Consider the following 23355-nt stretch of genomic DNA (forward strand, 5'->3'; position numbering starts at 1 on the left):
CATGTTTTGATATCTGCTGGAAACATCGCTTCTTTCCAAAGCATTCTACAAAAGGTTGCAAAGATCTTAGAGAAAAAGAAAAAACTTTCTTTTTCTCTATGAATTTTAGTCTCAGTTTCTTTGCTGGCTGTATCAGTTTATTATTTCTGATGAGAATGCTGTTTAAAATCTAATTTGCCTTGAAAAGTTCCCACCAAAAAATGAATCCCCCCATTGTGCAAAAATATAGTCTTGGTTATATTTCCTTTGTATCCTTCCAGCAGCAGTAGCTCAGAAGTAGCTCCAGGGAACTGATGGTTTAATCATTACTTGTCCAATATCACATGAGTTACACTAACATAATTGTTTTTCTATCAGATGGCCTTGTAACATAATCCAAGTGCTTTCAGCAGCTACTTTGAAGGCAGTGCCTATATAACATCATACATCTGAAAAAAAAAAAAAAAGGAATGGGGGAATCTATTTCATTATAAAACAAAGAATAATCAGCTTTGTATTTGGGAATTATTTATGAGTTTATGCCCCTTCCTAAGTGATTCTAGGTTGGATATGAAATACATGTGGTAATGTTTAATTTAGACAAATTCAATTTAGTGGGTATAATACAGTCAAAAGGAACAAATTCAACAATTATTTTTTTTTTACTGTGTACTTTGTGAAAGAAATTCTAGAAGTCACAGTGATGATCAAACCCTGGATCAAGGCTTCCTCTAAAAATTCTGAAATGAGAAAAGTTGAAAAGCGGTGTATGTAAAAACCTGAATTTTTTCCCCCAGCTCAGGCCTCATCTCAGCTCTCTCTTGCAGTTTGAACGGCTGTGGATATTACGGTGGATTGACAGTACTTATTTTGCAGCACTTAAGGAATTGGATCTAAAGGAGCTCAAAGAAGCCACTGTAGGATCTCTCCTGGTAACAAATAAAAATGTAGACGGATGGGCTAGGAAGAGCAGCCTGGAGTCCAGCTCAGAGCCTCATCCTAAGTCTGACCCTGTGGGATTCAAACAGCTTCAATGAGCAACCATTCTACGTTCCAAGAGTCCACTGTATTATAAAGGCTATGCGTATTTTTTTAATAAGGTCTCTCAATACAGCTATGTCTTTCTGGGTTTTGTTTCCCAAGAATTATTTTCCAAATTATTCCCAAGAATGAAATAATTTTCCTGACACATAAACATATGAGAGAATACACAGACAACTCACATCCATTGCAGAGTACTTTTAAGGAACTTTTTTTTTTTTTGTTAAGTGTTACCTAAGTACAAATGTTTGTTCTTTTGTAAAAATTTCTTCTGAAATTACTATCTAAAGTTCATTACTTCCGTTCTATGGAGGCAGGAGCACTAAACAGAAATGAATGTGGCTCGATTTGATGACTTCTATGAGACCTGTGTTCACAAGTAATGCAATCTCAAGCCTAGGTGGCAAAGTATGACAGAGACAGGGGAGGGAATAGGGGAGGGAATAGGGGTGTTATTCTGTTTCTGTGCGGGTCACAGAGGACTTGGAATAATACATTTCTATTGGCATAGGAATCATTTGCATTTTTTTTTTTTTTTTTTTTTGGTGGTACTGGGGTTCCTGGAAGCCCTTCCACCTCTGGGCTACACTCCCAGACCTATTTTTTTTTTAATATGTTTTTCTTAATTTGGAAACAGGGTCTCTTAAGCCAGCGCGGCTGGCTTGGAACCTGCGCGATCCTCCTGTGTCTGCCTCCCAAGCGCGGGGATTACAAGCATACGCCACCACGCCCGCCTCATTTGCATCTTTGAGACAGTCTAGAGACACACTAAAAAAATGTGACCGATGCCTTGTGATATAGCAAAGATGAAAATTTGTGAGTTCAAATGAGAAATTCCTAATATTCAGAACTAGGGAAGACATTGTAGGAAGCCTGAAAGCCTGCTCCTTGGCCGGGACGGGTGATGTGATTAATATTGCTACTAATGTGGCAATCATAATCATATTTATTCACATTTATATTCCCAATTTATATTCATAGGCTCATAAAGCCTAGTAAGACCTGCTTGTATAACTGGAAGCTGAAATGTAAACTAATGAGGAAAAGGCCAAGCTCATCTTGTTTATCAGTGCAGAATGAGAAGAAACAGGGTTGTTTGGGGAAATGGGAAATATTTAAACCTTGTTCATATGCCAGGCACATGAAAAAACATAATGGGAAGAATACCGGAAGGAAAAAATGGAGGATGGATGTGGAGAATGTCAAGTGTCTTGGTAAAGAGTTGAGCTTTGTCCTGTGGTAGCTGGCAACTACTGAAAGTGTTTACCCTGGGCTGTGATGGAAGAGGGCTGGTTGCCTTCAGCCCACCAATTCTATACCTTGCTTCACCCTCCACTGAGATGCATATGGGCTCACGAAAGATGTTCTCAAGTACTGCAGTCATGACATGGTTTTACAGTGAGAAAGACTAATACGTTTTTTTAAATTTGTAAGTAGGATCCTTGCGAAGAACTAGTTTCAATGAAGTTACTTTGACCTGGTGAACAGAACAAAGCTTTAGAAGGAGAAATCAACCCTCGTCCTTTGAAGTCCAAAATGTTTCAGATTCCCATGGCTTTCTAGGTAGATTTCTCTAAGGTCTGAAATTTAATACATGCTGGGATATCTTAGTCAAGAAGATTGGATTGTCTGGCTATTTTCTAATAATCAGCATGGAATTTACCAAACAATCTTAATACATTACAATACAATCTTTTTTTTTTTTTTTTGGTGGTACCCAGAGCCTTTCTACCTCCGGGCTATACTCCCAGATCTTTTTTATATTTTATTTGGAAACAGGGTCTCACTAAGTTGCTGAAAGCCTCACTAAGTAGCTGAGGCTGGCTTCGAACCCGTGCGATCCTCCTGTCTCAGCCTCCCAAGCACGGGGATTACAAGCGTGCGCCACCACATCCGGCGCAAAACAATCTTAATACATACCTACATGGCTTCTCTTAATTACAATCTTAATACGTACCTACATGGCTTCTCTTCTCAAAATAAGTTATCTCAAAACTTTTTAAAGTAAAACTATAACTGCTATTATCATCCAAGTTTCCACTCTGTGCCAGTTGAATCTGATAATGAACTACATCCACATCAAACACTCTCATGAACAGAAGCACAAACTGACATCGTTTTCCAGATTGTCCTCTGTTTATTTATTTAAAATTACAGATGTTTATTATTCTAGTCACATTTATGTGAAAGTATAAGTTGTGTCATAATAATCAACAGAAATGTTACAATCAGGATGAGCCTATCACTTCACTTAGTTATATTGGTTATGTTATATTTTCATCATGGAAAGAAATTGAGCTTTGAAATCAAGAAGTTCTGCTTTCTCATCTGAATCTGAACCCTTGTGAGCTATGGTTCTATGGCAAAGCCATTGGGTATTTTCTGGGCTTCAGAATATCCTCCATAAATTGAGATAAAAATTCCTCTAAACCAGATTTTTCATTTCAATTGAATAAATTTTAGAGCCACGTGTGATGGCACACGCTTGTAATCTCAACATTTGGGAGGCTGAGACGGGAGGATCAAGGTTTGTGGAAAGCCTCAGCTACTTAGTGAGACCCTGTTTCAAAATAAAGAATAAAATATAGGGCTGGGGGGTGTAGCTCAGAAGTAGAATGCCCCTGAGTTCCATCCCCAGTACTTCAAAAATTAAAAATAAAAATAAAATAATAAAATAAAGAAACATACATTATACATAGCCTTACTGATAGTCCAGAAAACTTGATTTATTATTTTATTCCCTTTCTATTCTATATCAGACAGTTGTTTTGAAGTGATATTGTTTTAAATAAATATTATTGGAATTTCTTATTACCAACATTTATACCTAGTATTGCTTATTTTGTGTTGCCATAAAAATGAATTTTAAGTAACATACATTGTTAAAAATAGAAAACACAATTATTAAGTAATTATACATAAATCTATCCAAAAGATAAGAAAGTAACTGATATAAATCAATAACTGAATTTTTTTTTACCATGACTGTTAAAGTTACCCTATGAGAAAAAAAAATCTTGTTTATTTCTCACTTTCTTGTTTATTTAATAATTTTGCTCCAACCAATTAATCAATAAAATCACCTAATATGCTCTTTTTATAATTCTTATGTAGCTCATTTACTTTCCTTCTTTCTAAAATGTCTTTTTACTCCTCTTTAAAACTAAAAATTGTAAAAAAATAAAAAAGTAAAAATCAAGCCCAAATGCTAATATCCCCTAATCATTCTATAGAGTATCAGATCTGAATTTTTCCTTTTCCATCTTTAACCACCTCTATATGGTCTCCAGGAGCCCTCAGCGCTATTTATTGTCCTTCCCATCCTCCTTCACTTCATTATCTCTTCTTTTCCCTGCAACAAGAATGCAAGATGGCAGGCTGGCCTGAAGTATGAATTGAGTTCTTTATCCCTGACCACCTGCAGCAGGCTACAGAGTATTTGTTACTCATTGTCTGTGAGTTAAATTATACTAAATTGGAATTTAATCCTAAATTGTTCTCTGAGCCTCCTGATAACCAAAGGGAGAAAAAAAATTAATTGTGTAATTTAGTTGTCCACTAAAAATGCATAATAAGGTCATTTAGGAAGACTATTTTCTCCCATTTTCCTTCTAATTTCCAGGATACATTTATCTCATTTATATAAAGCTTTTACATGATGACTGGACAATAAGTAAAATTATAGTTCTTTGTCAAGAAGTTAAAACAAAATTTCTTTTCACAGAAAGTGAAGGGCTATATGTTTGCTCTAACATGCAGAAGTTAGGGAGTAATTGGGATGCCAGAAGGACTTCAAGTAATGAAGGAGAAACTTTGGTGGAGTCAGAGAGCTGGTCTAGGAGGAAGGAGGAGAAAGAGTGAGGACCAATGAAGAAATTACTACCATCAGCTTTATATACGTTTGTGAGAATGCCGGTGGCAATCACAGTACCCTGCATGGGGAAAGAAGAAATGCGAAGAAGCTGGGAGAAAACCCACCACGTGCTGTGTGCATGTGTGCCAGTATAAACATGATCTACGCTATGATGTGAAATTATAATGTACAAATAAAAGTATACTCAGAATGAAACAAAATCTCTCTAAGAACAAATTCAAATTCGTCTTTTTAAATATAGCCTTAAATTTATATTCCAAGCACTACCTTTAACTTCAGAAAGAAGAATGGCATTATTTAGCTATGGTGTTTTCTGATTATATTCTTAACATTGGTCAGAGCTTGAAGAAAATGTAAGAGTGGGTGGTTAGCTTGTCTCTTTAAATCATCCCATGTTCAAGTAAAGGTTTGACAGGGCCTGGTTATTTGCAGTCAATTTGTGGAGTAACTCTCTGATAAGTGCCCAAAGCACATATATCTGTACTTCTGATTAAAGAGCACAAAAGGAATCTTACTTACCAGATGTGCAGATGCAGAGTTTAAAAATCTTCTGGAATGTTAGAAACCTGTTTTGCATTCTCACCTAGATAGAAAGCCTTATAATTTACAGAGAGCATAATGGTAGGATGTAGGAAGGTAGGTACGTACCTGTGTGGGCAGAGTGGAGGGATTTGAGGATGAATGGGGAAGGTAGAAACCATTGGCCCTTTGAGTTGGCTCAGGCATTGGCATAAGGCACTCATTGGATATCCTAGAGTTTCCTGTCTTAAAATATGGAACAGAAATTATATTCTGAAATACTAATATTATTATATAAATTAACAATTTATTGCTTTGACTAGAAAAACATCACAGAATATCCCTGAAGCAATAATATAGATTTTCTTGGAAAAGGCAAACAAAGGACCTTCTTTATTAGTAATAAGCAAGAACACTTAATTGGAATAATGCTTTATCAGAAACAAAATCTATAATTAATGGATTATCTTTTCTTTGTTTTTTTCAGCAATAAATGTTAGATCAGATGCCTTAAAATTCAAGGAACTCCAGAAAACACATTTAATTTTTTCTTTCCTTCATCTTTCCTTTCTTCTTTATTATTATTTTTCTTTCTTTGTACTTATTATTCCAGGTGTGATGCATGACAGGCAGTCTCAATCTAAACAAAGTCAGACAGGGTCCCGCATTCTCATTAAAGATTGCAATTCACCTCTTTTATAGCATTCACCCATTTCAATTACAATTAATATATTTTTTCTAGCCCACTAGCTAAGCTAAAGTTTCTAAGGCAGATATAGGCATCCTATTTGTGGCCAAAAATAATAATAAAATAAAATGAGTAGGTACAGCTGAGATCTCACCATTACTCCTTCCAACACCAGCAGTTGCTTGTAGACTTCCACAGGGTGCTATGAGCTCACTAAACGTCTACATTGTCAGGTTTCTGAGTCCTCCAACCTTCTATAAACTTTTCCTACTATTATCTCCTATTATCCCAAATGATTATTTTATTTATTGCTATGTTTAAATCTAAATGTCTAAACTGGTGAAAAGAGCCACCATGCAGAGTTAAAATGCAGAATCATAATTCTGATTATCTAATAGAGCTATTTCCCAACCTGTCTATCCTCTGCATGAAGCATTCCAGATACAGAGCAAAGGCAATCTCTTTTGTGTGTGTCACCCGGCTTGACTATAACCATGTTCATGATTCTTATTTTATAAACCCATGGCTCTCTTATCAATGTATAATCTATGCCATTACCTCGATTATTTCTAGGACCTATTTTCTGCTCCTTCCCTGTAAGGTCCCCCAATTTTTATTAGCAGAATCAAATTTTATCTTCCCTCCTTAATGTACTTTAAAGTTTTACATAATAGCTAAAATCTCATGCGGGCTTAGGAAAGAGGCCTGTAGGAGGTACAAGTAGAAACTAGGGTCCCTGGGTTAGAAATTTCGTAACTAATGAGATGAAAATATTTAATGCCTGAGCATGTAATAACAATTATTTTCAGAGGAAAACTTGTTCTGTTTGTGAAAAATACCTTAAAAGGTGATTTAGAAAGACATTTGTTTCCAGTAATTATGGACTAAGTAATTCAAAGGACTCCTCTCTTTGAGAAAAGCCAAGAAAACTTATAAAATGAGCAAAATAATCTTTTTAAAGGTTTTAAGAAAATAAATATTGAAAATAGAGTTCAAAATCAGAAATGAGATAGGCGTATATACATGTAAAAGTTTGCTGTTGGTTGCAAGAGACTTGTTCTCTGTGAATATTTACTAATAATAAAATAATTGCTAGAAGTTGGGGAAGCTGAGTGGTACTATTATATACTTTGTGGGCATATGGATAAAAATGGAGGATACCAGAACCATTAGGGTGTGTATGGCACTAGTAAACAACATACAGCCTATAAAGATTGAAAGAAAGGAATCTACGCCAAGGAGATATGGAAGATGGAAGAGCGGTTTTGATCCATCTCAGTCTTTGAAATCAGATTGAAATGTCTAGATTTCTAGAGTAAACATCTGAAAAAAAATACACATTTATAAATGTGTATCTTTGTATGTATATGTGTGTGTGTGTGTGTGTGTGTGTGTGTGTGCCTGTGTGTGTGGTGAGAGAAACATATTACTTCCCCCCAAACCTAAAGTTATAAATAAGAACATCATCATTATATGCCAAAAATAATGAATAAATAAAACCCTGGAAAGAATATAAAATTTTATTGCAGTTTTATTTATAGTTATAAAATAAAAGATAATTTGAATATCCAAAATAGTCATCTGGGTGAGTAACTTAGAATATATCCAGTTAACAAAATACTACACTTCAATGAGAATGAAAAGATATAACTAAAAACAACAGTTTGAATAAATCTTACAAATAAATCTCAGTGAAGCCAGGAAGAAAGGGTAGAAAAGGAAGAAGACTGAGGTTCATTAATGGAAAAACTACATGTGCCTATGTGATATGAATATAATATTGTTAACCTGGACACTCAGTATCAAGAGGGAGGGAGATGGGGAAGCAGGAGAGAGAGGGGAGGGCACCAAGTCCTGTGTGAATATATGCCATTGTCAACATGATCCACATTATGATGTGAGACTATAGTGCATCATTAAAACAAAAAAGTATTCATTTAAAAATTCTTGGAGTAAAGAAGGCAAAGACAAAAGAATGTGTATTGTATTGTTTTGTTGATATAAATCTTAAACAGAAAAGACTAATTTTTTTATAAGTCTTGATAGTACCTGGAATGCAGACTGATGAGATCTATTGGAGTGGTATTTATGTTCTGTTTCTTGATATGCTTGCATTTTATATGACAGTGATGAGTTTATAAATATTAATAGAGCTATAATCTTATGAATTGTTTCTTTTCTGTATATATTTAACAGTTTAATAATATAGGCCTTATTACTGGATGTTATAAAGAGCATCCATGGACCTCAAATAACTAATTATACTTTAACAAAAAAATGTGCAAGACTCCTTCACTGAAAACTACAAAATATTTTTGAGGAAATTAGATATTATAATTTACCTAAATTAATGGAGGAACATACCATGTTCATGGTTTGAAAATGCATTATTATAAAGTCATGAGCGTTAGTTTTAGGTTGACTCAATTAAGAAATACCTAAATACCTAGTTAAAGCATTTCTATATCTTGGATGTGTCTATGAGGATATTTCCAGAGGAGATTAGTATATGAGTCTGACTGGACTAAGCGGAGAAGATTTTTCCCTTCATGTGGATGGCACCATCAAATGGCAGGAAGAATAGAGAAAACAAAAACAGAGGAAAAGTAGATATATCAGTCTATTTCAACCTCCAGTACTGAAGAAACAAACAAACAAAAATATCTAAGAGGTCTGACCTAGAAAAGAAATTTCAGAAAGCAAAAAGGTAAAGCAAGAACCAAGGAATGAGAGCATATATTACCTTGCATGTAAATTTCACATATCTTTTATTCAGAATATAAGAGATGTGGCACCAGGCATGATGTTGCACACCTGTGATCTCAGTACTTAGAAAGCTGAGACAAGAGATTCTCAGATTCCAGGACAGCTTCAATATTTAGCAAGATCCTATTTTAAAATTAAAAAAGGGCTGAGAATTTAGTTCAGAGGCAGAATGCTCATGGATTCAATTACTAGTCCAAATAAGAAAAAAAATTTTGCACATCAATAAAAAGGAAAGAAGATGATAAAATGGTAAAACATGAGCCTTGACAGTACTTAGAAAAGAAGATAGCCAAATAAACAGATTAAAAAGAGCTAAATTTCTTCAGTAATAAAGAAAATGCAAATTAACTGAAATTATTTCTACAGAACCAGCAGAAAAACTAAATTTAAAGTTTAATGATATCAGGTGTTGGAGAACGTAGAGCCACTTAGTGAAAGTAGAAATTTGGAGATCTGTTTTGCTGTATTCTTTCTTGCAGAGGCAGATACAAGCCTGTCTTCACACAGATTTGTTCCTAAATTTAATAGTTAGGTCATGACTTTTTCATAGTTTTCTACCATATATCTTTTTAATAAACATATTATTAATACAGGAAATTTCTTCCATAATGATGTTTCCATAATCATGATTTCATCTGAATTTTAAGGAAATCTTATCTTACTGACTTCTCCATTTTTTTTTTTTTTATGATTTGCTTCTTTCTGGATCCTGTAAGATTTCACCATACTAGAGGCAGAGTAAAGAACCTCCAGGTGATTCCACAATGGCTTTAGTTTTATAATTTGTTATCATACTGTGAAAGACATATCCCCCAAATACAGATACCCTCAAATCCTCATTTGTGCAGAGCTCAGAAATTTTGTATTTGATTTATAAACCTCACAATCTCACTGGTTGATAGCACTCAAAAATGAGAATACTGGAGGTCCACATCCTTTTACCCCCTTAAAGATGAATATGAGTAAGGAAAATCAATTATTCAGCAATCAGTCCCATTCATTTTTGTTAGATATATAAATGTAGTTCTACCAAGATTTACACTTCAGATAGTAATGTAGCATTGATCTTGCATATCTACTAGTTCAATTCAATGAACACTTATTATTATAGTGGTTGTAAAAATAGCAAAGGTGTCACTTTCATTCTCTTCTAGAAAGCTACATGACAGAATCAGAAGGTTGAGAGAGAAAAAAAAAAAAACAATAGAACCTCTAAGGAAACTAGAAAAGTGTCTGATTTATTCACTAATTAATTTTTTTAAAAAACCATGAAAATGTATGAAGTACTTTATAAACTTTAACTGCTGTCACAATTATAAGACATACAGCACTGAAAAACAAAATATCCAAAATGTGTGAAAGGGCTGCAGATTTTGTTCACTGTAATAAAGGTAAATAAAAGTTTTCTAACAGTCAATATTCATGGCTGCATATTTTCAAAAGGTTAACTATCAGGCATGGTGGCACACACTTATAATCCCGATACTTGGGATTATAAAACAAAAGGATCAGGATTGGAGGTTCGTGGCCAGCCTCAGCCACTTAGTGAGGCCCTCCACAACTTAGTGAGATCCTGTTTTAAAATAAAGAATAAAAATAGATTTGGAAATGTAGCTGGGAGGTAGAATGACCCTCGGTTTCATTCCCAGCAGTGAAAAAAAAAAAAAGTTAACTCACTCACCAAATTAAGTAGTCGAAAACCTAACCTGCATAAGGAGGCTAACAACTCATTGTTGAGATCCAACATGGCCTGAAAATTTAAGAAGCAAAGAAGATTGGACTAATTGCAGAAATCACACAAAGACAGTCATATCTGCAGGAAGTTGTCCTTCAAACAGGTAGGAAAGAGAAGCAGGGCAATACATGTGAGCATCCTTGCAGTGCCAGTCTCAGGTGGCTCAGAGAAACAAATGATAAATAATTTACACATACAGCCCTGAATTAAATGAAAGCTTGCTGATGTCCGTGCACATGATGCTGGCTCTCCCATTACATAAATGACTTGCAAATAGTTGGTTTTTAAAAGACTCACCTGTTTAAAAAATGAGTCATAGTCATTTAGGAACAATTACAGAATCTCTCAGGAATGGGTTGCCACAGTGATCCAAGCTGTTCCTGATTTTCTAAAGCAACAGTGATGATGTTTCCAGCAGTAACATCCGGTGCTAAATGTTGGTGGTTTCAAGAGGAGACCCGGTCCTAATACACTGGTCCTCTCAGAGTTCTGTGAATCATCAGACATTCTAGAATATGTTCTTTTTCATCTTAAGTGAGAAATAGGAGTAAATGTGGCTGATTTAAGTCCAATTCTTGACCTATTTATGTGTTTACCCATGGAATAAATGTAAATAGAGGCAAACACACACACACACACACACACACACACACACACACACACACTGCTTGGTCATATTTGGCATTTATGACCTCAGTTGGATCTTCGCTTCTGGGAGAGATTCTGAATTATAGTGGTTTAATCATAATATATCCTAAAAATCCCATATTGTCACATATATAGAATATTTCTAATTTTTCACTAATAGAAAAATTGTTCTTATAGATTACCCATGTGTCTACATCCTAGCCACAACTAAAATTATTTATTTTATTCAACGAATTTCATCTCTAGGATCAAAGTTCTGATTCTAGTTATGATGGAGTGATATTACTGACATAACTTTCTTAGAATTGCACTATTATTGCTGAACAAAATATAAAATTCAATTTTTGTGGGCTCTGGAATGCAACCAAAGTAGTTAGGGACAGGAGGGACTTCTATCATTGTAAGGAAGGAAGGAAGGACACTAGGTAAGTTCCACAATTGCCTGGCCTTTCTGTTGAGAGCACTTAGGGAAATTTTGTGCTGTGTGACTATAAGCAGAAAACAAGATTCTTACAGAACTGAGAATTCTCATCAAGGTATTGATGGATTCTACATATGCATGAAAAATACAAAATATCAGAAACTGGGAGGAAAAAACTGACCAAATTTAGGCATCTGGCTATAGCTAAGGGAGGAAATTAAAGCTCAAGTTTCACCAAATCAGAAGAATCAGCTAAATATTCAGGGCTCTTCCCTGAGCTGTAAGAAGAGCCATTCCAAAATAAGGATTTGATGGACACCTTACAACGGTTAGCAGAAACTAACAATGAACTCCTGCAAGGATTAAGGTGCCCTTCTGACATTCTATTTGCCCTCCATAAGAAAACTTAATCTTCTTTGGAAAAGGGTGACATTAACTAGAGATGATATACTTTAAAAAACTTTATTATTTATAGTATCAAATTAAAAATTAAAGGCATGCTCAGATGGAAGGATAACTGAAAACAAAACCAGGCACAATTGGTAGAGTTCAAGAAGATAGGGGAAAGAATGAGAAACTTACACAGATACTTAAAATCTGCAACCTAACCAACTAAACAGATAAGTAAGCAGTACCCTGAGTCAAATGGAAATTCTACACTAAAATATATATTGGCTAGAGAGAAAATAGAAAACATAAAATACTTAAAATTATGCAAAAACCTAGCGTGATAGAGGAGTTGAAAGGAATGAGAGGGAAAAAAGAGGAAGGACTAGGACAACAAACAGTTCAAATACGCTGCAGTGATTTGTGAAGGTTTTACTACCAATCTCACTAACACCTGTGGGGAGGGAGAAGCAATGAAGGAATATGAAGAAATGCAAAGAGCTATATGCATGTATGTTTTTCACATACCAAATCTGGCTATGATGTATAATTGCAATGTGCCAATAAAATTAAAAAAATATATGATGACAATACCAAGAATTCACTAAGAGTATTATTAGCTCAATGATAGTAAAGGAAAACAGAAGGATTAGCAACTGGACAAATAAAATGGTAGACACTTTTTAGAACAATGAACAGAAAGAAAAAGTATACAGAAAAAGAACATAAGACACAGATATGCAAAACACACAGGAAATGTCTGTTTAACCAAAGAGGCAATTGTTGAAGAAAGACTGAGTGAGACTTTCCCAGACATGATACCAAGCCGCAAATTTCAGAAGATATACAGGTCCCACAGAGTAAAAATAGAATGAAAACCACATGGAGGGCATATGATAATCAAACTACTGAAAACCAAAAGAGGAAAAATCTTCAAAGGCATCCAGAGGGGAGAAAAAAAAGTTAAAGAAGGGCAATTACAGAGTCAAAGTATTTGTGAATTTTAAGATTATGATGTGAATTCTCTATTGACTCTATAGAAACTCTAGACTTTAAACCCTCTCCCTTGAATCCTGGTGTGACTTTGACTTTATAAGTAGTAGAATATTTAAGGCTCTTTAACTTTTATCCTGTGTAGTTTCTGAATGATGAATAAAGCTACTGGAACTTTCAGGGAGTCAGCCTCTGTGAGAATTTTCATGGACTTTGGCCTTTCTAAACAATTATTTATGTACATTTTATATTTATACTTGACTTAGATAATATTTCCATGCATACTGCGAGTTAAATTATGCCTGCACTTAGGCACATCAGGTTGATTTTGCATAGTCACTGTTTTTCATTTCAAAGAATAAAATCACAGGGGCTTTCAGAGTTTGCATTACTTATATATGTGTGTGTGCAAACGTATGTATGCATATATTCAAGCCACACTGATTCGTAGAATGGTTTATGCATTGCAGTTAGTTTTCTAGGTAATTTTGATTTTATTGCAGCTCTTGGTTTCATAACATGTCTTCAGGTGTCCTTGAAAGAAGTGCTTTCATCTCTGTGTATTCAAATGCGCTCCTTTGCTTCCATGGGCAGCAATTATGGTGTCCTGTATCATCTGGTCTCTTTATACAGCCATTCCTGTGAAGCTGAGATGCAAAAATTCTACCCCCAGTGATTTAGGTTGGCCTCATTCCAAGCCTTAATTGATGGAGACTTTGTCCTGTATTTAGTATTCAGCATAGAGCAAAGCATTTCTCATGAAATGGTTCCAGGGGATGAAAATGACCTAGCTATTTCATGCCCCACAGCAAAATGGAATTACCTTCTGGACCAAGACTGAGGCTTGGTGCCATGCTGACCACTTTCTCTTACTGGATAATTACCTAAGATACCAACTGGGCTCTTTTGAGAATATAAAACCCTATTAAATATATACAATGACGCAAAAGGGCAGGGTACAGAATGTGATGTTCACACTTTATAATTTTAAACAAAATAATTAATAAATATATAGGAAGAAAGCCTGGAAGGAACTACCAAAAAATAATACTGCTGGTTTGAGTGCTAGAAAAATAGGCAATTATTTTTCTTTTCACCGTTTTACATGTTTTCTAGATTGTAGTTGTATTACCTTTATAATTAAGCAATACATTTCCTTTAAAAATGAAGTTAAAACAGGTCTTCGATAAAGATTTTTGACAACCTATTTTTATAGCCTCCTCTCCTAAGCATTAGGCCTGGAATTATAACTCTGGAATGTCATAATTAAGATCATAACGTGTTAATAACCATATTGAGTTTTCTGACATTATGGCTTGCTTATTTTGTAATAGACTTCTTTTTAGCACCTGTACAATTCAAACCTCTTAATTACATTTTGCATGAATGTCAGGCAGAGTAATTGCAAGCAAGTTGCTGTATATGTATTTTTCTTGAGTTTGACTTCTTACAGCAATCTAAATGTAGTGGGAACATAGCATTTACCTAAGCAGGAAGACAAAGTGGTAATTGTGATTTCACTCGAAGTCATCAGGAATGGAATCTCCTAACCAGCTTTTAAATCTTAGAAATGCCTTAATTGCCCGAAGTAAGATTAATTTATCAAAAGTATGTGAAGAGCTCATATACCCTCTAGCCAATCTTCTAGACTACAAATGGAAAAAATATGAAAATTAGAAACTGGTATGAAATGTTTTCTTCTTGCACATGATTTATTTGACTCCAAAAGTGCTTTAGAAATAAAATCAAAGGTTTCTCTATGCATTTAGTCTATGTTCTTGGTATTGTTTTCCATTATTAAATCTATATAATTTGAATGACTGTAGAAAAATATCCATAGCATTTTAAGTTAGCATAATTCTCAACTTTACATGCATGACTGGAAAAATATTCAGTTATTCTTAAGCTAAAATAAACTTATATTTCTTATAGAAATCAAGTGTACAAAAGGATGGAACCCAGAGGCATTTGACCTCTGAGCTACACTCCCTGCCCACCTTTTTATTCTTTATTTTGAAACAGGGTCTCACTGAGTTGCAGAGGGCATCACTAAGTAGCTGAGGCTGTCTGCGAACCACAACCCTCCGGTCTCAGCCTCCCAAAAGCAAGATTAGAAGTGTGCACCACCACGTCTGGCCCCGTTCTTAAAGGGCTATGGTCAGGACCTCTGACAATAGTTTCCTCTGAGAAGATGACAGCCATATGTGGCTGACTTCTTTCTGTGTATTCCTGCAGTAGGGCTCAAAGACTGTCTGTTTTCCCTGTTGGCAAGTTTACAGCAGTTTCAAAGTTACACGATGAATATTTCAAATAAAACTCTTTCTTTCCTGTAGTGAGTATGACAAGGGGCATCTAGCTTTGTGTTACTATTTGCTTGCTAAACAAAGTCAAGCAGGTATTATCAAGTGTATCTCCATGTGAGATGACCTCAACCTCACACCATGCCATAGAAGGGAATGTGAATCTACTTCTGTTACTCTGGATTTTGTTAACTATGGGTGATTTCATGGAATCATAGAAAAGCAGAGTCAGAATAAATTTTGAATCCAGTAGTTTTAGAGTTGAAGTTTATTTTCAAAATTCAGTCTTGTGTAGAAGCCTAAATCATAAAATGATCTAAGTAGAGCTCCTCTGTTGGTTGTATAGAGGCCACTAAGTAGCCCTTACAATTCACTTGCCCTATTTCTTTCTTTTCCTGGGGCCTCCTGAGCTTTTCAACAGAACAAAAGAAGTGCTCAGAATAGTTTACGAAACAAGAATCTAATTCCAATTTCTCTTATATTACAGAAATGCCAACAAACCCTTAAAGAAATGAAGTAACTTGTCAAATTTACAAAACACAAAAATTTGCACACACTGGGTCTCAAACTCCAAGTTTCCATAGTGGATGTCCTATTAATTACAGAGGGAGGCAGATGTCAAAAGCTGGAACATGTTTCCCACCAAAATTACTATTGTTTAATAGAATGTGTTCTTCACTTGACAGAAAGTAATCAAAAGTATAAAAGGAAAATGGTTTGGTAAAAATCAGTACCCCAGCCATTCCAATGAACAGGTTAAGGAATGTTACAAACATGTGGAAGAAATCTTAATGTGCTGTCCTAAGGGGACCACCAAATATTCAGTCTAAGGACCACTGCTGCACAGAGCTGTGGGACTCCTGGCTGCCACTAGAACCATGAACACTTTATTGTACACACCTTGTGAGAGTAAAAGAGGTATTTATAGGAGAGTTGTTTCTTAAAAACAAGAGCTCTGGCCAACTCTGCCTGGATTGAAGTACCACAGAACCCTTCATGTAGAGGATCTATAATGCAAATTATAGTTGAGTTCCAAAATAGTACAGAAATTTATTAAGCATACGAAGCTCTATAAGTACTAGGACTCCTGGAAATTCTTATTTTGAAAGCTACAGTGAATTTTGACAAACATTCACGCTTGGTATTATTTTGAATATTCGATGTAATCAGAAAACTGATTTTCTGTAAACAAAAGAGCCAATTTCTCTATCTGATTTTAGTCATCTCATAATTTAGAGTTATACCCATATGTAAAGAAACACAAAATAATTACCACAATATAAAAATATTCATATTACAGTAACTATATGAGATCTACAAAGAGATAGAGTGCAATTTGATTTTTGCTTATTCTCAGAATTTCATCAAAAGTCTGAAAATTGATAAATGAGAGAGTAATATTGTTCCTTATTTAAAGAAAACCAACAGCCTTATCCTCAAGCATCGAAACAGGCCTCTCTTCACTCCCAAGAGCCAATACTAAAAGAAGGTTAGAGATTGCATGGAAGACAAAGTTGAGGAAGAGATTTAACAGGCATTTATGAGATGCTCATATAGCTTCTTCTCTTGCATCAAGTGGGAGGCCTCGCAAGAACCAGGCAGATTAGAATGTGTGCCAAAAGGGGAGAGCAACCTGTCATCAATATGCCCTGAAATCCTGGCTAGATGCTTGCTAGCTACAAAAGCACAATATCTGCCCAAGGTGCTACATATACAACGTGCACCTCAAATCTGGTCTGTGTCCCCGTTTCCAGAGGCAGAGAGAACAATTCTTTTCTCTTGCCTGAAGAATTCTAAATTCAAGAGGCTGTCTAGAGGAGGCCCTGATGGCAGGTCACAAATAAGAGATGCAGTGATCTGGGCTCACTTGCAGAACTCCTCTGGGCCAGGTGGCACGTGCTTTTATCCAGACAAATAGCTAGTCTTGAGTATTTTTTGAAAGGACTCAAGTCTGGTGCCTGCCGAGAAGAAAGATGGACCATTTTGCTCCATTGCTTTAAAGGGGGAGTTGTAGAAAGTCCTTGAAAGGTCCCAATAAGACATGAACAGCAGCTCAGAGCCTACCAGCAAGGAAGGCCGCGATTTGCCGCCTGACTTTGTCTTCTCACTGGCTCCTGACCACAGAATAGTTAGAAGCAGAGTTAGGAAGAAGCACGAGAGATTTTAAGAAGTAATAAAAAAAAAAAGAAACAGGAAACAATAGCTTTTCTTACATCTGAACTCAATAAGCATTGATTATGGCTAAGTGTATAAAAAAGAGAAAGTCATATTTGAAGTCAGTAGGAAGAAGAGAGTATAAATGGTCACTTAATGTACACTATTGCAGCTGTTTTATTTAGCATGCTAGTTCTACTTTTTAAAATCTGTTCTATAGTAGAGGAAACTTGAACTCAGAGAGATGATTGGCTCAAAGGCACAAAGGATACAGGAGCCAGAACAAGGAGTCTTGTGACTTCAAAATAAATTCCTTGAAAGAGGAGGGCCTTCTCTGTATTGAGAGGCTGAAAGAATTTGCGTAGAACACAGGTCCTTTGTATGACCTTTGCTTTTGGAGTTCTCAACTTGTAGCCTAGAAAGATCAGGTTGAGAAACTGTAAATGCTGCATTTTGTGAGCACTATCTAGGAGACGGAATAAAGGGCTTCGCCTTCCTAAATCTCCTTTTTTGTTCAGCTAAAAATAAGAAGATCAGATAAACTGAGATCTAAATTATTTTTTTCTAGTTTTATGGAGTTGTAATAATATCTCAAAGAGAGGAAAGAAGCCAAAAGGAGAGAGTAGAGGAGGGGAGGAGAGAAGAAATAAAGAAAAGGGGAGCTGGGCGTTGTGGCGCAAGCTTGTAATCCCAGCATTTGGGAGGCTGAGACCCGAAAGATCGTGGTTCGTGGACAGCCTCGGCTGCTTAGTGAGGCCCTCTGCAACTCAGTGAGACCAGATTTCAAAACAAAGAATGAAAAATAGGACAGGGGGTGAGGGGGTGTAGCTTGGAGGTAGAATGCCACTGGGTTCCATCCTCAGACCCACCAAAAAAGGGGGGGGGCATGAAACTGAGGGTAAGATCCTGTGTTAGTTGCATTCGTTGTATATTTTAGGCCTTAAATGTACATTTTTAGGAAAGACAGAGAATTGAATTAGAACTTCAAAAGATGGCTGTATTTCCATATTCCATCCCTCCTTTCTTCCATCACTTCTTCTAAATGCCTGGCTAAGCTGATTCTATAAGAAAAGGAAAACATATACCTTTAAGGGCTGGAAGCACTTCATCGTTTCTGAAGTGCTTTCTCTTTTGGACAGTAAAGAAAATTCTGTAACCTCTGACATTATCCCCATAACTGGATTCCCAGGAGAAATGGTGGTATGGATATTAAAGCACATGCGCACACACACACACACACACACACAGAATGAGACTGGGAAATTGTAGCTTCTGATGGGTTTGTTGCTGCAGCTTTCAATCCTGTCACAATAGGTGTCACGAAGATGAATAAAGTTGGTGCCATCTTCTGTTTTCATTATCATCCACCGGGCTGGAATCGGAAAGGATTCATTTTGTGCCACTGTCATTTCTCATTACTGTCTTTGTCATGAGAGTGAATTATAACAGCCCTCCCATGCCAGCTCTGGCTTTGCTCTCATTACAGACTTTCATTCTTGGGAGGAAGATGGTAATAAGAATGGAATGTCGTGTAAAAACAGAGTTCACTTTCATGACAGTTGGAAATTGGTGATGAAAATGGAAAATGGCAGAAAAAAAATTAATCCTTTTCTTGTGGCGAAAATTGTCCTGCAAACAGCCTCTTGCGCTGAAGGTATCCTTCATGGTGGCGATGACATAGCAATAAAAAGGCAAACAATGAGGGCTTTGGGAACCAATGAAGAGATTTGGAAGCATCCATCTTGCTTGGTGCTCAGAAATGGATCCCTTAATCCTGAATAATGTAACATCCATTTAGCTCCAAAAGTAATGTGATAGGCAATTAGGAGCACCTCTGTTCTGCCTTCAGTGATATGAATATCTCCATTACATACCAGCAGAAAGGCTCTACCAGATTTATGGAAGCCATTAGGATTTCTTCATGGGGCACCTCACACAACACACACACACACACACACACACACACACACACACACACACACGCCTGTGTATATGCTTTTATATATACACATACATATAAATATAGATGTGCATGTATTTCTGGAAACATATTTAGCTGACTCAGTAGTACTCAAAGGAATTCGACTTTCTGTTTTATACATTTCTATATTGATTGATTTTTCTTTAAACATAAATACGTTTTCCTTGATTTTCTTAAAAAGACAGAAATGATAACCTCTCCCATCAATACAAATAGCTTTGTATACCTCTGAATTATCTTTAATATTAGAGTCTATTTATTGACAACCATAGACATATTCTTTAAAATCAAAAGAAGGAAATACCATTTATAACTGATTTTAAAAATAAATGCCCTCAGTGGTGTGTGTGTGTGTGTGTGTGTGTGTGTGTGTGTGTGTTCTCCCCTTTTTTTTAACAGATTACTTTTACTACTATATTCCAACTGTGGAGTTTTTCTTTTCCCACTCAGAGGTTGAATCTTTTCAGAAAGAGGGCTGGAGCATGCTAATGATGGAAAGAATCTGGTGTGAAATGGTCTTTTCATTAGATTTCACTTGAAGCAGTCTACTTAATGTTTTATCATTTGCCAATATACATAACAGATATTCAGTATTTATCCACTTTTCAACACATGCCATTGTTGAGACGGAAAGAAAGGCATTTTATATGCACATGGAGCACAGAAACAGTTTTAAGATGGTTATTGAGTACAGAAATGTTTATTATGTGCACCTTAGTGTCTGGCATTCATTTAGGGTTGCTAAATGTTGACACAGTTGCCTATGTTATATGGACAAGCCAGGGAAAGTAGGCATGAGAGACCACTTTTATTCATATGAAAAGTAGGCAATTACACTGTAAGAAATCACCTGGATTCATTTGGTTCCTTTTACTTAGGAGTGGTTCATGGCAAGGGCACATTTTAAATCTGGAAATCCTTTTTACATACTTTCAGGAGTTGTGGTGGGGGAGAATAGAATGGTAATTTTGAGAAATAAAGGAAAATCATTCTTTTGAACTAGTACTTTTAAAATAGAAAATATTTCAGAATAAATTTACATAGTTCTGCCAAGTCACTGATGGAGTATTCTCAATTAAAAATCAGAAATAGTAGATAATCCTACATCTTTCTAAAGAGAGTTTTGTTGTAGTGGTTAAGTGTGGAAGCATAGAAATATCAAGTCATGTAATGAAAGCTCATTTTAGAGCGTGGAGTTTTTAACCATGTTAGAAAAACTGTGAATCATTTGTTTTTAAGTATTGGAAGCCAGCGTTTCCATTTCAGTAGATTTGCAAGGCCAAGAAATAATTTGTATTTTGCAAAGCCTTTATTGTACTTTTAAAATTTCTGATGTGTACATATATTTAAATCTACTGTTTTGGAGCTTCAATTCATATAAAATAAAAGGTAATTCATAAGAAGCACTATAAAATATATTTAAAATTATAAAAGAATATAATTCATAAAAACATAAAATATATAAAACATAAAATTTGTCTATTTTTAATTTTTTTTTTTTTTTGGTGGTACTGGGGTTTCTGGAAGCCCTTCTACCTCCGGGCTACACTCCCAGACCCATTTTTTATATTTTTATTTGGAAATAGGGTCTCTTAAGCCAGCGTGGCTGGCTTCAAACCTGCCCAATCCTCCTGTCTCCACCTCCCAAGCGCAGGGATTACAAGCGCGCGCCACCACGCCCGGCTAATTACTTATTTTGAAACAAAGTCTCACTAAATTCCAGAGGGCCTCCTCACTAAGTACCTGAGGCTGTCCATGAACAGAGATCCTCCAGTCTCAGCCTCCCGAATGCTGGGATTACAAGCGTGCACCATCATGCCAGGCTAAAAATTGTCTTTTTTATGGATGCCTTGAAACTTTTTCTTGGTGTTGAGAATACTTTTGATTCAGTCCATTCATCTAAATGTTTTTTTATGTGAGCACCTATTATGTGCCAAATGATGAACTTGGGGGGTTGAAAATACAGTGGTAGCAAAGTACAACCAATTATTTCAAGACATTTATTCAACTTGGATGGTGAGATAAAAAAAAAAAAAGATTGTTACATGACCTCATGTTAACTATTATTACAGAAGGAAATTCCTTCCATGAAGTGGAATCAGATCTGGAATAGGCTTTCCTAAGCACACAGTGCTAAGTTGAATCTTGAGGAAATCTATCATGAGTTAGACATGTAGAAAAGTTGGAGACTTCAGGTAGATGAAAGAGTTAGCCTGGTGGAAGAAGCTGTATACAATAGGATAACTAAGGTAAGAAGAGATTAAAAATGACTCTGAGTTTAAGCAGCTGAACAATGTTGTTAGGGTAAGAAAGTGAAGTAGAGCTATAATTGGGAACCACGTTAATCACCAGTAACATATGCAGTATTTGATACGCACCAGAAACAGTGTATTGAGTTTTATCATCTCACCTTTGCCATAATCATAATATTAGGCACTACAAATATAGATACCAACTATAAATTAAGGTCTCATTTATAGATGAGAAAGGTACATACATACTTTAAGGAACTTCTTAAAAAGATAATGAAGATTACTTAGCTGGGGCAAATTAATGCCCAACTTATGACAAAGTTTCACATGAGCATGAGTGTACTTCATTTTAAAATCTCAAGCATTTTCTGGAAAATTATAAATATATTTCAAAAAAGACTACAATGAAATTAAACTGTGAGACTTGCTTCAGTAATTTTTAAAAAATGGTATGCCAAAAATATCAGTAACTATAGTTATTTCTATTAAATTCAAGAAATACTTTTCTACATATCTACTTAATAATTTGAGCTATGATTAGCACTATAAAACAAAAATGATTAAGTTTTAGAGCTCATCAACTGACTTGTTACATGGACAATTATAATGTTAGGGAAAATATCTTGTTGAAAATTAGTACTATTTTAGATGTTTATTATATACGTATTTATATATTTATACTAACTATAAGAATCATTACACTGGACAATAGAGAACATATTTTAATCTTGAAGTAAAGATGAGTTGAATAAATCTAGTCCTATATAAGAAACATAGAGTTGTTAATATCTGTCAACATTACCTTTTTAGTACATTTTGAGTCTATTTTACTTTGCTGTCTATTCAGATGTAAAAATTAATTTTAATAATTGGTTTATCAAAATTAATTGGGAGTGATTCCATTCACAACAGCAGCTAAAATATTGGAAGACTGCATTTGGATAGTGATGGCAAAATATAATTAGGTAAATTTAAAATGTCCTCAAAATTCAAGTTCAGAGATTGTTTTGGCACTTATAAATATTTTTGGCAGTTCTATAGATAATTCTTAAAATACGAAGTTTAAAACAAAAAGATAACTTTTTACCAAAATCATATCTTAGCATGTATATTCAAAGGAATGACACAGAGATTTTGTGTGGCCACAAAACTTAATCAATTTATAGATTCCCTCACCTTAAAAACTTATTTTGTGGACCTTTTTTCTGAGGTAGGTTCTACGTATCCTAAGTCCCTGAAAGTCACTGAGATGATTTCTGGTGCTGATTTTGTTTTTTCAGAATGTCATAAAAATGAAAATATAGTTTTTTTTTTTCATTTAGCTTAATGCTAATGACATCATGTTGGTGATGTACCACTACTATATTCTTTTTTATAGTAATTTACTCAGCCATAAAGAACAAAATTATGTCATTTATAAAGAAATGGATAGAACTAGAGACATTATGCTAAGTGAGAATAGTCAGTCACAAAACATAAAAAATTGGATGCTGTCTATAATATGTGGAAGCTAGGGAGAAAAAGAGTCATAGGAAGAACTATAATTCCCTAATGTACATGGTCTACATTCACAAATGTATCAAAGTCAATCACTAAGCCAAACATGGGAAGAAGGGA

Source organism: Muscardinus avellanarius (genome assembly GCF_963383645.1).
Source record: "Muscardinus avellanarius genome assembly, chromosome: 11".
Classification (NCBI taxonomy): domain Eukaryota; kingdom Metazoa; phylum Chordata; class Mammalia; order Rodentia; family Gliridae; genus Muscardinus; species Muscardinus avellanarius.